The sequence below is a fragment of the Carcharodon carcharias genome, chromosome 5 (assembly GCF_017639515.1).
Source record: "Carcharodon carcharias isolate sCarCar2 chromosome 5, sCarCar2.pri, whole genome shotgun sequence".
Taxonomy (NCBI): Eukaryota; Metazoa; Chordata; class Chondrichthyes; order Lamniformes; family Lamnidae; genus Carcharodon; species Carcharodon carcharias.
Window position 1 is genome coordinate 104,545,839 of NC_054471.1, and position 13,727 is coordinate 104,559,565.

Sequence of the window (13,727 nt, forward strand, 5' to 3'; positions counted from 1 at the left end):
CCTTATGTTATGGTTTAAATCCAGCTAGTAACCAACCATGTGTACTCAAACAGATGTTGGCAGCATTAAATAGCTCACCAGATTTTTCTTTTATAGTTCAGAGAATCGTTTCTCATCACATGTAGAATGCCATGAAATAACTGAGAATAAAGGCAAAGCAATTACCATCCTTCCCTGCTGATACTGTACAAGCCTGAGGTGGTACTCAGCCATGCTGAACAGAGAGAACCACAGTTCATCCTCCAGTCAGTATTGATTTAGCTGATATCAGAGGAGGCCATTAGTCACAGTGCCAGTGAAGGAGGAAATGAACTAGGCTACCTGCTCTTTTGAATGCCACCCACTGGTTCCTGATGAAATGTGCATGTGTGCAAATGGATTTTGGGGGAGGGCAGAGTTGGGCTCAGTTATGACACTGCACCATCAGATAGCCTGTGACTTTTACTATAGGCAAGGACAGCTGTGGGGCTGTACACCGGCAGAAGTCACTTTGGACTGCAGAATAATTTAGTCAATTGTATTCATTTAAAAAAAATGAAAGCATAAGAACAAACTTTAACAGAAAACCTGCTGACTCGATCCTGATCTTTAAATTGATGTTCAAAAAATGAATAATTTTACTCTCGGTTGTAAAGGCCAGTTGTATAATTAGTACATATGTGTCTTTGTCCTGGGTTTGGGCAGTTATACTGAGTACTGCGTCTTATCCCCTCTTTCTGTCATTCTGAGATTTTACCCTATCATGTTTCACCTAAAATGTTTTGAATAAAATATAAACATCAAAAACAATCATGCTGTCATTTTGTAAACGAATATTTAAAATTATCGCCCCTTCCTCTTCGTTTTGTATTAGTTCTCTCCACAGACCATGTGATAACCTCTTTTCTCATAGAGAGTGTGGGGGCCGCAAGGGGCTGCCAAGGGTGTTGTGCAATCTAGAATAATGGATTGAGTCACTAACATGCAGGAAAGAAGTAAAATTCACAAGATCAGGGCAGAAGAATCAAGGAATGAGGTTATAATCTAAAGATGCCACAAGCTAAATTCAGCATTGAGACTTCGTTTCATACTTAGATTTGTTGGTTTGTGTGATTAGTAGTGATTAGGTTGCAATACTTAGATAGGAACTTGATTCATTCCGAAATCATCAGGAATATGAGTGTGGGATAGGGGAGAGAAGGAAAATAGTCAGTTCAGGCCTAGAAACAGGAGCTGGAGGCAAGAAAAAAGCTGCTGTTATGTTATAGCTTAAATCCAACTCATAACCAACAAGCAGGTGTTGGCAGCACTAAAGAGCTCATTAAATTTTTCTTTTATGAGTTCTCAGAATAGTTTTTCATTGCACGAAGAATGACATGGAGTAACTGAGAACAAAGGCAAGGCAACCGTCTTTCCCTGATGGTAAATGTGCAGGCCTGATGTGGAACTCTGTCGTACAGAAAGGCCCACAGTTCAGCCTCCAGTCTGTGCCAAGTTAGCTGATGTCAGAGGGACCAATTGGCTGCAGTGCCACTGGAGGGGGCGAATGAACCAGACTACCTGCTCTTTTGAACACCAAATCCTAATTTCGGCTGAAATCTGTACGTACCTGTGTAGATTTCGGGTGAATTCAGAACTGGGATCAGTAGTGGCATCCCATGCTTGGATAGTCTGCAGCCTTTACAGTGGAGCCTCACGCATTGACAGTGGCCACTTGAGCAAAGTAGGTGAGGGTTGCCACCCCGGAGGGGATTGTAAACCTGCACAAGTCACTTAGGATGACCGAATAATCTTGATAATTGCTGTTATTAAAATTGTGGAAATCAAAAGCAAACTTTGGGCAAATAGAAAATTTACAAATATTCACAAAACAGCACTTTTGCTTCTGAGTCATTAGGTTAACTGAGCTCCCAAGTACTGAAGGAGTACTGCACTGTTACAGGAGCTGTGTTTTGGATGGATGTTAAATCGAGGCCTCGTCTGTCCTCTCAGATGACCGCAAAAGATCCTGTCGCACTATTCCGAAGAATAATAGGAGAGCCATCCCTGGTGTCCTGGCCAATGTTTATCCCTCAACCAATGTCACTAAAACATGTTATCTGGTCATCATCACTTTGTGGGAGCTTGCTGTGTGCAAATTGGCTGCCGGATTTCCAACATTACAACAATGGCTACACTTTTGAAGCATTTCAATGTCTGTAAAGCACTTTGGGATATCTGAGGTCTTGAAAGGTGTTAGTTATTTTTTCAATTTTGCTTTCAGGCTTGTAAAGGTCAGCTATGTAAACTGATGTGAATTTAGCTCTTGATAAATTTGGACAGTTACAGTGAGAACTGTGTACTATCTTCCTTTCCTGTCATTCTGAGATTTTTTTTTACCCTTTTAATATTCCACCTAAATAATAATTAATAATATATAACCATCTAAAAGTATTGATGTGACTTTTATATAAACATATTTTAAACAATTTCCTTCCCCTTGTTTAAAAGTTCTTTCTACAGCTTCTTGCAAGAGCTGGCAGACGGTGTGGTATTCAAGATTTTAAAATAATGAAATGAATTATTAGCAGTGGGTAAGCAGGTATATTTTGCAAATTCCAGATAGGAGAATCATGGAATGAGATTATAAACTAAAAGAGCTACAAGATAATTAAATTTGGTCCAGTAATTTTTCCTTTTAAATTCTATAACACCAAGAAATAAAAACTATCGCATCAAAAAAAAGTGCTAACCCAGATGTAAAAAAAGTTAAGCATTTCTGACTTGTTTCACCTTTTCCTGTAACTCCAAAAATATATTTCAGCGTTATCAGTTTTAGGTGAGGAGGACATTTGGGAATAGTGCTTGAAAGTTGGAACAGTCAGCCACAAAAAGTGGACATTGATATAGAAATAGGAATTGCTAAATGACCGAGGGCCCATCTAATTTGCCTTCTACCATCCTGGTAGTCGCATGATCCTTTTTTTTATTGCTGTCCCTCAGCACAACACCAGCTGTAACTCTTTCGAGTACAAACACGTTTCCATCTGTTTCAGCTGAAGTTACATTGTTTCATAGTTTGCCATTGTGAGATTTAAACTCTTGATCTTGGGGTTACAAACCCAGTACCATAACCACTTGGCTATTTAGGCCAAGCCTAGTTGCATGATAATGGAGCTGTTGACTAATCGTAGCAATCAATCTCTCTTAATTAGTCTGGAACAGAGCCAAAAATGACATGAGGAAAGCCCTAGTGTTGGGGAACTTTGGGAACCATGGGTCCAAAGTCACCTCTCACAAGCATACCATGGTTTGCCACAGGTCAGGTTCCAATTTACCCATATATTGTTATGTAAACCATTGTGACTTTCAGATCAAATTCACCTAAGCCCTAACAGATTTGTCAACCGACAAAAAAGTTGGGGCACCTCCAGTACGTGAATGAGGAAACACAGGGAAGAAATTAATATCTCAAAATGCAGAGTCATTCTTCAGGAAATTAGGCCCTTAAATTTTTAGCAACGGCTTAATGAGAAATCTTCTCTCAAAACAAAGGCCTGTGGTGGCCTGAAAATGCGAATACTTCAAAACACTGGTCCCCTTCCAACTGATTTGAGCAAAGCCTAAACTATTCTTCTTGGAGTTTTTCTGCCAATGCAGGATTGACTCATGAAAACATCATGCAAAAATATTTCCACCATATACTGTCGGTTAAAGTGTCTGCAATTAATGAAGCCTTTGTGAGTTATTTGGTTGAAATATATAACAGGTTAGATGCAGTCTTTCACTGGAGCATCATGATGATTTCAGTCCAGAATGTAGTTTGCAAAGAAATGAGGTTTCAGTATGGTTTGTTTGGAAAGTTAAAAGGACCAGTGGTTAGTAAGAGAATTACCTTGAACCTGAGGGTTACCTAGAACTGATTAACCCTGAATTAACTCTGGGAAAAGAAAGGAGTTTAGCTAAATAGCAAGAGGAGGAAAAAGAGATTTGTAAGTAGCACATTAGAAGTCTCTGATAAAGACTGTCCTGGCTTTGTACATATGGTTCAAGTTACTAGTACCTGGCTACAACTTTACCTTCACCCTGTTAGCCCTCTGTCCCTCCCCTACAGCATATACAGAGTCAGTGCTGGCAGACAAAAAGACTGACAGCACCAGCTGGACCAAGAATGTGAACTGTGGCTCCGTCATGGAATAACATCACAACTCAGGATCTGGTTTCACTCCAGCGGTAAGCAAACCAAGAAAATGCATGGGTCAAGTTCAAATTACATGGGATGGTGTTCAATCACAATAATAGTGCTCTTTGAACAAACTGCCATCATCTGGACCTCTGAGCATGGAGGGCTTATAGAAATTCATAATAAAAAAAAATGTGGGGTTGATTTTAGCTCTACTTGCTCAGTAGAAACTGGATGGTGGGCACTTTTAAAATCAAACTTACTCACTTGGAACACAACTCTTTCCCACCATTTCTGATTTTAACTTACAGGCAGATGAAGCATCCAGGCAAGAGCTGCAAATCAGGGACCCATTATGTCAATGCCATTCCGATTGCATAGTCACTAAGTTCTGAGAAGAGATGCTGAGGATTTCTGGCCAGGTTGAAGCAGGTCGGCAGATAGAAAAGGCCCTCTAAGGTAAGTGTGAAACTTTCCTTTGTCTGCCAGGAAGAGCAGGAGAGTTCCTCTAGATCCCACAAGTCAAGTCCCAATGTCCCCCCTGCCCCAACTCTCTTCTCCTCCTTTCCCTCCTAAAATCTTCTCCCCGCCACATAGCTACTAACCAGCCAAGGGTTTCCCAATCTTTCACTGATGCTGGCAGTCTCTTTGTGCCCTCTTCTTATTTTCTCTGGCTGGAAAGTGGCCCAACGCAATTTAATTGTCTAGGTAGAAAGTACCTGGGACTAGAAACATTTCCCCCCTCAATGAAAAATTTGAATAAAATTGGAGACCAGCCATTTGTAGACCAGTGCTGCAAGTGACTGTTTTGAGGGGTGGCAGTTTAATTCGCAAATTGTATTTCCTTTTCCAACCCCGGGCCTGATTTTAGCTGTGGGCCAGTTTTGGGCGGGCAAATAGCAGCGTGAGTTAAAGTCTCTTATGCTGCTACTGAAATGAGGGGCAGGGCATCTCGACTCCCTGCCCCCTTTTAAATCTCACCGGCCGACTCCCCGCCCATTCCAGAAAGTCGGCAGAAAGGGACAGAAAACCGCACGGCTTGGAGGCACTCCTGCTCCTCCTGGCCTCGCAGGAAAGCAAAAACACTCACTTGTTTGGGCCTCTTCTGGCTCCGAACCCTTTTCCTGCTGCCTTGACCTGGCTGGAAAGGCACAGTGGCTTCCCGCACCATCTGCCCATTTAAAATGAAGTCATCGGGACATGACAGGTATCCATTCACACAGGACCCCGACGCCTTTCGGAAATGTACTTGAATCCTGTATAAACTGTTTACTGGGATATTCTGTTCCCTTTACTCAGCTTAACTTTTCCGCAAGTGCCAAATACAGTATCAAATGCAATATGTTCACTAGTGTTTGAAATTAAATGGCACTTTGAATAGTCTCTGTTCAGTGCCTTGATGGGAATAGATATTCTGTTACTAAACTAACTCAATGTTGAGTGAAATTTTAAATTAGACAGACAGAAGTCCTTTAGAGTTTTGATTAATGGGAGTCGAGCCCAATAACAATGACTGCTGGCTCTTAACAACAAAATATCAGTATAGCAGAATTTCAAAACCAGGTGTATTTCAAAAGTTGGCACATTGGGCACATTAAGAAATGGATGATGTACAGGTATACCTTCTCAATTCTGGCAACCTGAAAACCTGGAGATGTCCGAAAGCCGGACATTTATATTAACTGCCATATATCGGTTTTAATTCTTATTAAATGAGTAAAATATCTCAGCGGCTTATTCGACTAGGTGCTGCATTGTCATGCTGGACTAGTTATTGGCTTCTCACGCCGGTCATCTTCTGCGCTCTGAGTGGCCCGAGCGACCCGTGATCCCACCCAACCCGACCCGACCCGGCTCGATCCCCCTGACCTGACCCAGCTCGAACTGCTTGGCCCGAACTGCCCGATCCGAAATATGGCAAGATCCAAAATACGGCATGGACTTGGTCACGAGGTTGTTGGTTTTGAGACACTGCCTGTAGTAATCGCAAGTTGAAATACAGTCAAAAGCTCAGCTTCCAATTACAGTAGCTTTGATTAAAAACAGAAGGAGCTTGAAATACTCTGCTGGTCAGACAGCATCTGTGGAGGGAGAAACAGAGTTAACATTTTAGGGTGGTGATGTTTCTTCAGGCTGTTTTTATTTTATTTTCCAGTATCCCCAGTATTTTGCCTTTGTGTTGCTGTATTCTAGATGTTGATTCAGTTTCCTCTTTCGAGGCGGGAATTGGTGGCACACACCCAACATTGAGGAACATGAAGAAATGTGTAATTTCAACAAGGATGCCTCCTTAACATTTTATGTCTTCGCTGTGCACCCGGAGAACCCAGGTTACATGATTTCCCATTCTATTTAAAGGCTCAATTCCCTTGCAGTGGTAGAGGAGGCTTGGAGTTTTGAACATTATCTTGCATGAAACAGAAGCAGAGTAATGGAAGGGAGGAGAGCAAAGCCTGTTCCCAGGTTCAGCAAAGTGCCCTTGGATGTACAGTTGAGTGCAGTAGGAAGGTCCTGTTTCCCAGTACTGAGAAAAAGAAATTTGAAGTCACTACAGAAGGCATGGTCGGATGTGGTGCAAGTGGTCAGCTGTGGATCTGTCATCATTTGGACCTAATGCAGGAAACGTTTCAAAGATATGATCATGTCAGGACAAGTGAGCAAAGTTGCAGATTCAGCTATATCCCGTAGTGCACCCACATCTCTCTGTCTTGTCAACTGTACTTCATTTACATCACTCCTCATATGCACTCCACTTTCAGCAACACCCATCAGTCCATTTTTCAACGTACTTTCTTATCCACCCCTTCATCTATCAGCCTCTACCAGTCAGCCCAATATTCATCCAATTTGATAACACTTCAGTGCTCCCCCTTAATTCTTATTAGACAGTTCAAGTGGCACTCGACATGTTCCCCAAGTGCATGCCAGTGTCACTCGTGATGAGTCTGTCTGATTGTCTCCCATACCAGATAATTACCTTACAGGCACTGCAGCAACTTGTTAGGAAATAGAGATAGTTTAAGTTGTATTGGTATTTGTGGGTGTTAGGAATGAGTTTTAGCTTTAAAGTTTAAGTTTGATTTGTGTTTCTGTATTTGTGTGTTAAGAAAAGGTCAAATTGAGTTTTAGTTTCACTTTAAAATTTCTAATGAGAGTTTTACGACTGTTGCATCTAAGTTAAACAAACAAGAGTAGAGAAACTGTGCTGTTGCCTAACAATAGGGGTCCAGAGAAGCAGGTCCCTCTCATAGACACAAACACAAGAAACTAGAAACAGCAGTTTGATTTGAAAGCTGTTTGAGTTCAGTTGGTTTTGAAGACAACTGCCAGGAGAGAATGAAGCAAAGGGGGAAGATAGTCGGTCCTAAGCTAAAGAAAAGACTCCAAAATCCAGGGGAGTAGAACAGGAGAAAGTCTCAAGCAGACCTTGTGGTCAAAAGAAGGACAGGAACCTGGAAAAGGTTATGTTATGTCAAGTTAAGAGTGAAGGGCAAAGAGAAAAGCTCCAAGCTTCAGATTTAAAGAAACAAAAGCTGCAGAAAAACAGATTTAAAGTGAGAACAGCTTGTAAGAGGCAAGAAGGTCCAAAGAGACAACCAAAGGTCTGTAATTCTTTGCAGTGGGCATGTGAAGCAGTGTACTGTTGATGGCTGAGTCGGTGAGAGAGAGTGCATGAAGACAGCTTGAATGCATGTGGTGACCCAGGGAAGAGGAACATCGGGAGGAGAATTCGAAACCTTGGAAGTGTGGCCCCTTTCAGAAGGTTTCTGAGAGAAAACATCAGTTTGGGAGAAAATTCCAGAGTGAGTTCTTGGAGAGTGGAGGTTGGAAACCCCCGTGTGAAAGGTAGAGTCCAGTGAGACTGGTTGGCTAATGCTGTAACAAACATCTGGGGGGCTGGGGGGAGTTGATGAGAGATCCATAGCATCTGGTTGAGGTGGCATCTGTCACTTGGTTTCAGAGAGTGGTGTGTCTGACTACAGTTTGCCTTTTGGTAAACATGGACGGTGTACTTACTGTGAATATTAGAGTATAAAATAGCTTCTGTAACTTGTTTTATCCTTATAAATCTGTATATATCTGTAAAGGTTTAGCTGTGGGTGAAGGAGAATTGTAATACAGGTTAACAAAAGGGTAAAACATTTATTAAAAAGTTCAGTCATGATGACTCTGTTCAGTAGCCCCTTTCCATGTATCTAAACAAACAAATTAAAAATTAGGATCTATCAGGCTGGGTTCCACCCTGGAATCAGGCTTGTCCAGTGCTAACCTCAGCTGGGGATCTTAGCAAACTCACCAAGTCTCCAATGACAGCGCTTCCCAAACCAATAACCTCTGCCACCTAGAAGGGCAACAGCAGCAGGTGCATGGCAACACCACCACCTGCAAGTACCCCTCCAAGTCACATGCTGTCCTGACTTGGAAATCTATTACTGTTGCTTCATTGTCACTGAGTCAGTATCCTGGAATGCACTACTAGTGTTCCTTCTAAGCTGAGCGGCCACACAGCAACCCAGAAGTTTATGCACAGGCCAAGCACAAGTTGTTCCCTTTTGTATTTTAAGGGTATCTGGCATATAATGAGCTAATGTGGGACTGGGAAACAGTACTGCCCACCGTATGATGTAAAGGGAGACATGACCTGAGACGAGGGTAACTTATAGGCTGGACAGGGAGCTATGTAGAAGCAAGCATGGAGTTAGCTCATAACTTGGGTGATATCCTGTATATATGTACATAGTATTATGCTATCAATAAATAGTTAATATTCAACCATACTAGCCTCAGAGCCACTTTGTGAGACCTACTGAATGGACATAACAGATACAACACCTTTAAGTTACTGTGTGTGCCCAACCAGGCAAAAATAAATTAAAGGGCCTGTGCTCTCAGATGAATAGGTTGCACACAACAACAAAATAAATTAATGGGAATGTTGCTCACTACCTATCAACACTCTGGGAGTATCTGCACCACATGGACTGCAGCGGTTCAAGAAAGCAGCTCACCACCACCTTCTTGAGGGCAATTAGGGATAGACAATAAACGCTGGCCTAGCCAGTGACACCCACATCCTTGAAGAATGAAGAAAAGCCTCTCTCTATCTCTGCTGAAGCGACAGGAATGCACCACATAGGAATGCTAGTGGGAGAGAGAGAATGAGTTTCACTGAAGGTACCTTGCATGAATATTTTTGAAAATGTGTTAATATATTTAATTTATTAAGTCATATTAAAGTTATTACTTCACGACACTTTCCCGTGTTCCTCCATTCATGACAGGCAATTGTCAGCTCTGCTTTTCATGTGTTTATTGAAGGCATGAATTGACTGACAGCAATTAGTGAATGTGGAAAGAATAGATGGATGAAACTGCCTCAGAAGGCAGTGGAGGGAGGGGGTGAGGCTCATTGAATATTTTTCAAATGGACTTGGATAGATTCTTGTTAGGCAAGGCAACCAAAGGTTACTGATCAGAATGTGAAACACCAACAGATCAGCCATGATCTTATTGAATGGTGGAGCAGGCTCGAGGGGCTGAATGGCCTACTTCTGCTCCTATTTCATATGTTGGTATGTACAGGACTGATTGTGTAATTGGGGACGTGTGAGAATTGGGGAGGCAGAGGAAGGGATGTGGCAGATATTTTGCTCCAGTGCGTGTCCAATTGAACCTTTGAGTTATTGGAGGATCTGTGGTAGTTCAAGTAGCAAAGAGATCAGATGTTCTGGCATTGGGAATCTCATCTTCCTCCTCCTCCTCCTCCTCCACCTCTCCATTGGCATCCTCATCAGATGAACTGTGATCAATGACTTGTTCCTCCTGCACCTCCAGTCCTCACTGCTGCACTATGTTGTTCAGAACACAGCACACCATTATTATCCTCAAGACTCTTGCTGATGAGTACTCAAGGATGCTTCCTGATCTTTCCAGGACCTGAAGCACACTTTTGTATGTAATAGCTTGTTTGGTGGTACCTGGTTGTTGTTTGGCTTATGTTATAGCACTGTGGTGTTTTTCGGTTACCAGACCGCAACCAGGTTTGCAGGGGGAGGGTATCCTTTGTTTCCTAGCAACCACCCTCAAGACTGGTTCCAGGCCTGACCGCGTCAGGGATGTTGAACTGTTGCAATCTGAAAGCAGCATGGTCCACCTGAATGAACCTTTCTTGTGATTAGACGGCAGCTGAACATTGCTGGGATGAAACCCCTTGCCGTTGACAAATTCTCCTGTTTGATCTGGGGTGCTCAGATTGTCGTGTGTGCAAGTGATGGCACCCTGACTTTGGGAACTCAGCCAGAGACTCAAATCCCAGTGTTTGCTCATTCTGGCTACTGTTATCAGAAGGAAAGTTTACATACCTCCAACCCTGGCAAGCAATCCCTCCACCTTTTACATTTTATGTACACCTGTCCTATATATACATGTGAGTCGACTGCGGGACCCTTGCTATCTCTTCAATACCACCCTGGAAGGAGTTGGAGCTAAAGAAATTGGTGGTGACTTTCACAGCCACTGTTAAATGTGTGTCCACCAGGTCCAGCGGGGAGCAGATCATCTTCTGTGAGGCATTAGATGAATACCTGATGTGACAATCTCTACCTTCAGAAAAACATCTCCTTTGAAAGGTCAAGGAAGCTAAACCTCTGCCTGTGAGCCCTATTATATGGGTCTCCTTCGAGCTTCACTTTTCTGTTGTCCCCTCTCTGCTGGCTATGTGCAGCTCTGCTCACAGCGTGGCCTTGCTGCTGCTGACCCACATTCTCTTCCTAGTTCCAAATCAAAAACAGCCATAGTGTCAGCCATCATGAGTTTCTCTGTTTGAACAACTGTACTCTCTCCCAACCACTCCCTCCCACCAAGTATTGTCACCAAACCATGTCCCAGAGGGAACTGAGAAAGCAGTTACGAGCACTTATTAATCTCAGGACTCTGATCATTTACAATTTTGACAAAGAGTACCCAAGACCCAAGACTGCCCAACTTTGTCTCCATTTCCTGAAATCTATGCAGTAAGCTCATCAGCACCTTCTCAAGGGCAACAAGGGATTGGCAATAAATGCTGGCCCAGCCAGTGAAGCCCACATCTCGTGAATGAATTTTTAAAAAAGTAGCTATTTGTTCCATATACTCCTGGCCACACTATAGGAGCTCTATTTAAATAGGTTAATGAGCATCCCGCTTCTCTACTCTGGGGTTCTCTGACACTCCCAATATCTGTCACTGTTTTAAAAGAATGTACCTGGGTGCATTTTTCATATTTGATAGTTCAACCCCTCTTCCACTTTCCCATTTGTTGTGGGAGGGTTAATACCAAGGCCATCATAACTGTGAGGCAGACTGTTTGCCGCTGCCAAAATAAAGCATTACGTAAACTAATAGTCACTCCCAGCATGTTGGCAGAACAAGTGCTTGAGTCTGATGGTGTTGGATTTTCTGAAATGGTGGATATCGAGTTCTATGGCAAGTGTACTGCTGTCTTGGATGATTTTGATCTTTATAAGGACACTTGGACAGGCACCCTGACAAGAATATTCATCAAATATGCCAGAAGAATCTTTAACTCCCTGTCAAATAACCATGTGGGCTTTAAGCACCCATTCTATACCTAGAAGCGAATGATGCCTAAGTTTGGGTCACTGAACTGTTTTACATCCAGTAGTTTGGATTAGCCACCACTGGTATCCACATAAATTACTAAGCAAATAAATTACCGAATCTTCAAGGAAGAAAGCAGACAGTCAAGCCGTGAACTAACAATTGTTTATTAATCTTATGATTATAATTAATAGACTTAAACTTTAGTGTTCAGTTTGTTAGTCGATAGGGTTAACTCTTGGAATGAATAGAGAGATTACAAAGGCATTTAGGTTATTTTATGATATTTAGTGCTTGGTGATTATAAATTAGCATTTGCGATTTGTGTCTGAGGTTGTTGCACATTGGTCAGATTAATTTAGAATTAGACTCATTACATGGCTGAAAAGTTAACAGACTTTAATATAATTTAATACTATTTGCTTGTAGTTAGCAATGTTTTTAGAATTTATGACCATATCCATCAGGTGCCAGAGCACATGATCCTCGCCTTCCTCCAGAGGGTGTTGCTAACACTTTTCAGATGTCAGACTGATGAATGGTGTCTGTAGGGGAGCTTTCCATTTCTGCTGGACCCTCTGCTGCTGGGTAAATCTGTTATACATACTGATAGAAGTATCTGGATTAATTGCCTTAAATCTCTCCCCATCAAATTTGTGAATCATGTGCACTTCAGTGATACATTCTCTGTATCTGACTATTGCAGCTTTTATTTGTTTTTAGCTTCAGCAATCTCTTTCGCTGCACTCAGTGAGATGAGCTCTTTGATATCCTTTTTCAGGTAAAGAATAACATTTGTATCTCCTAATAAATCATCTCTGACACTATGACCTTGGTAGTCAATGAATTCTAGAATTTACAGGAACACGTTGTTCACATGAGTCTTTGTGACTTTTATTGGAATTTGCTCCTCTTGATTTCCCAGCATTCAGTCTAACTACTGACTCCATTCTGACGATACATGTAAGGTAACTCTTGGGGCATTTTGTCGACAGCTGCTTGACAGCTGTTGTGCCTGAACCCATTTTGGTGAGTATTCTGTCACACCCCTGCCTTGAGCATTGTTGAGTGTGAAGAGGCTTTGGGGGGAACCAGTCATCACAGAGGAACCAAGTCTCTCTTGTAGCGACAGTGTCGATATGGGTGATCCGGTTAATCTTCTGGCATATAGTGACCAGTAGGATGTTGACAGCGGTGGGAGTTGGTGGCGGTTGGAGGGGTGGGGGTGGCAGTGCTAAGTGCTGGTAGTGCTGTTGAAGCTCAGGGAGATGTTTGTTTGCTTTTTGGAGATAGGCACTTGTGTGCTTGTTGGTAGAGCTGAACTTACCACAAAGGGGTGTTTATGGTGGGTACTGAACTTCCAGTTAAAAATAACCCCATTACTCAGGACATTGTCTATACCCTATGGAGCTAGATATGATGCTGTCCAGCATTTTAATATAATCAGGAGTCCCCTAATGGTGCTAAAATGGCATGTCAGGAACCTTACCTTCACTGACAGAAATGTCCCTTGTGGGATGTGCAGGGCAATAAATCATCTTAAATTACTGGTTTAAAACTGTAGATGGAGATAAAATCTGGCAAAGTTGATTTTCTATTATAGAATAATAGAATTACACAACACAGAAAGAAGCCATTTGGTCTACCGAGTCTATACTGACTCTTTGAAACACCATCCAGTTTGAAGCACTATCCAGTTTGAAACGCTATCCAGTAACCCTGCAAATTTTTTTCTTTTTAAGTAAGTGTATATACATCATATATGTATATAGAAAATATCTACCCAGCTCCCTTTTGAAAGCTACCATTAAATTTGCTTCAACCATTCTGTCAGGTAGTGGATTCCAGATCATCACAACTCTGAGTTTGAGTTTTAAAAAATTCTCCACTAATTTCTTTGTGATTATATTAAACCTGTGTCTTAGAGTTACTGATCCACGTTGCTAGTGGAAAAAAATCCTCCTTTTGCATTATGTGTATTATGTTC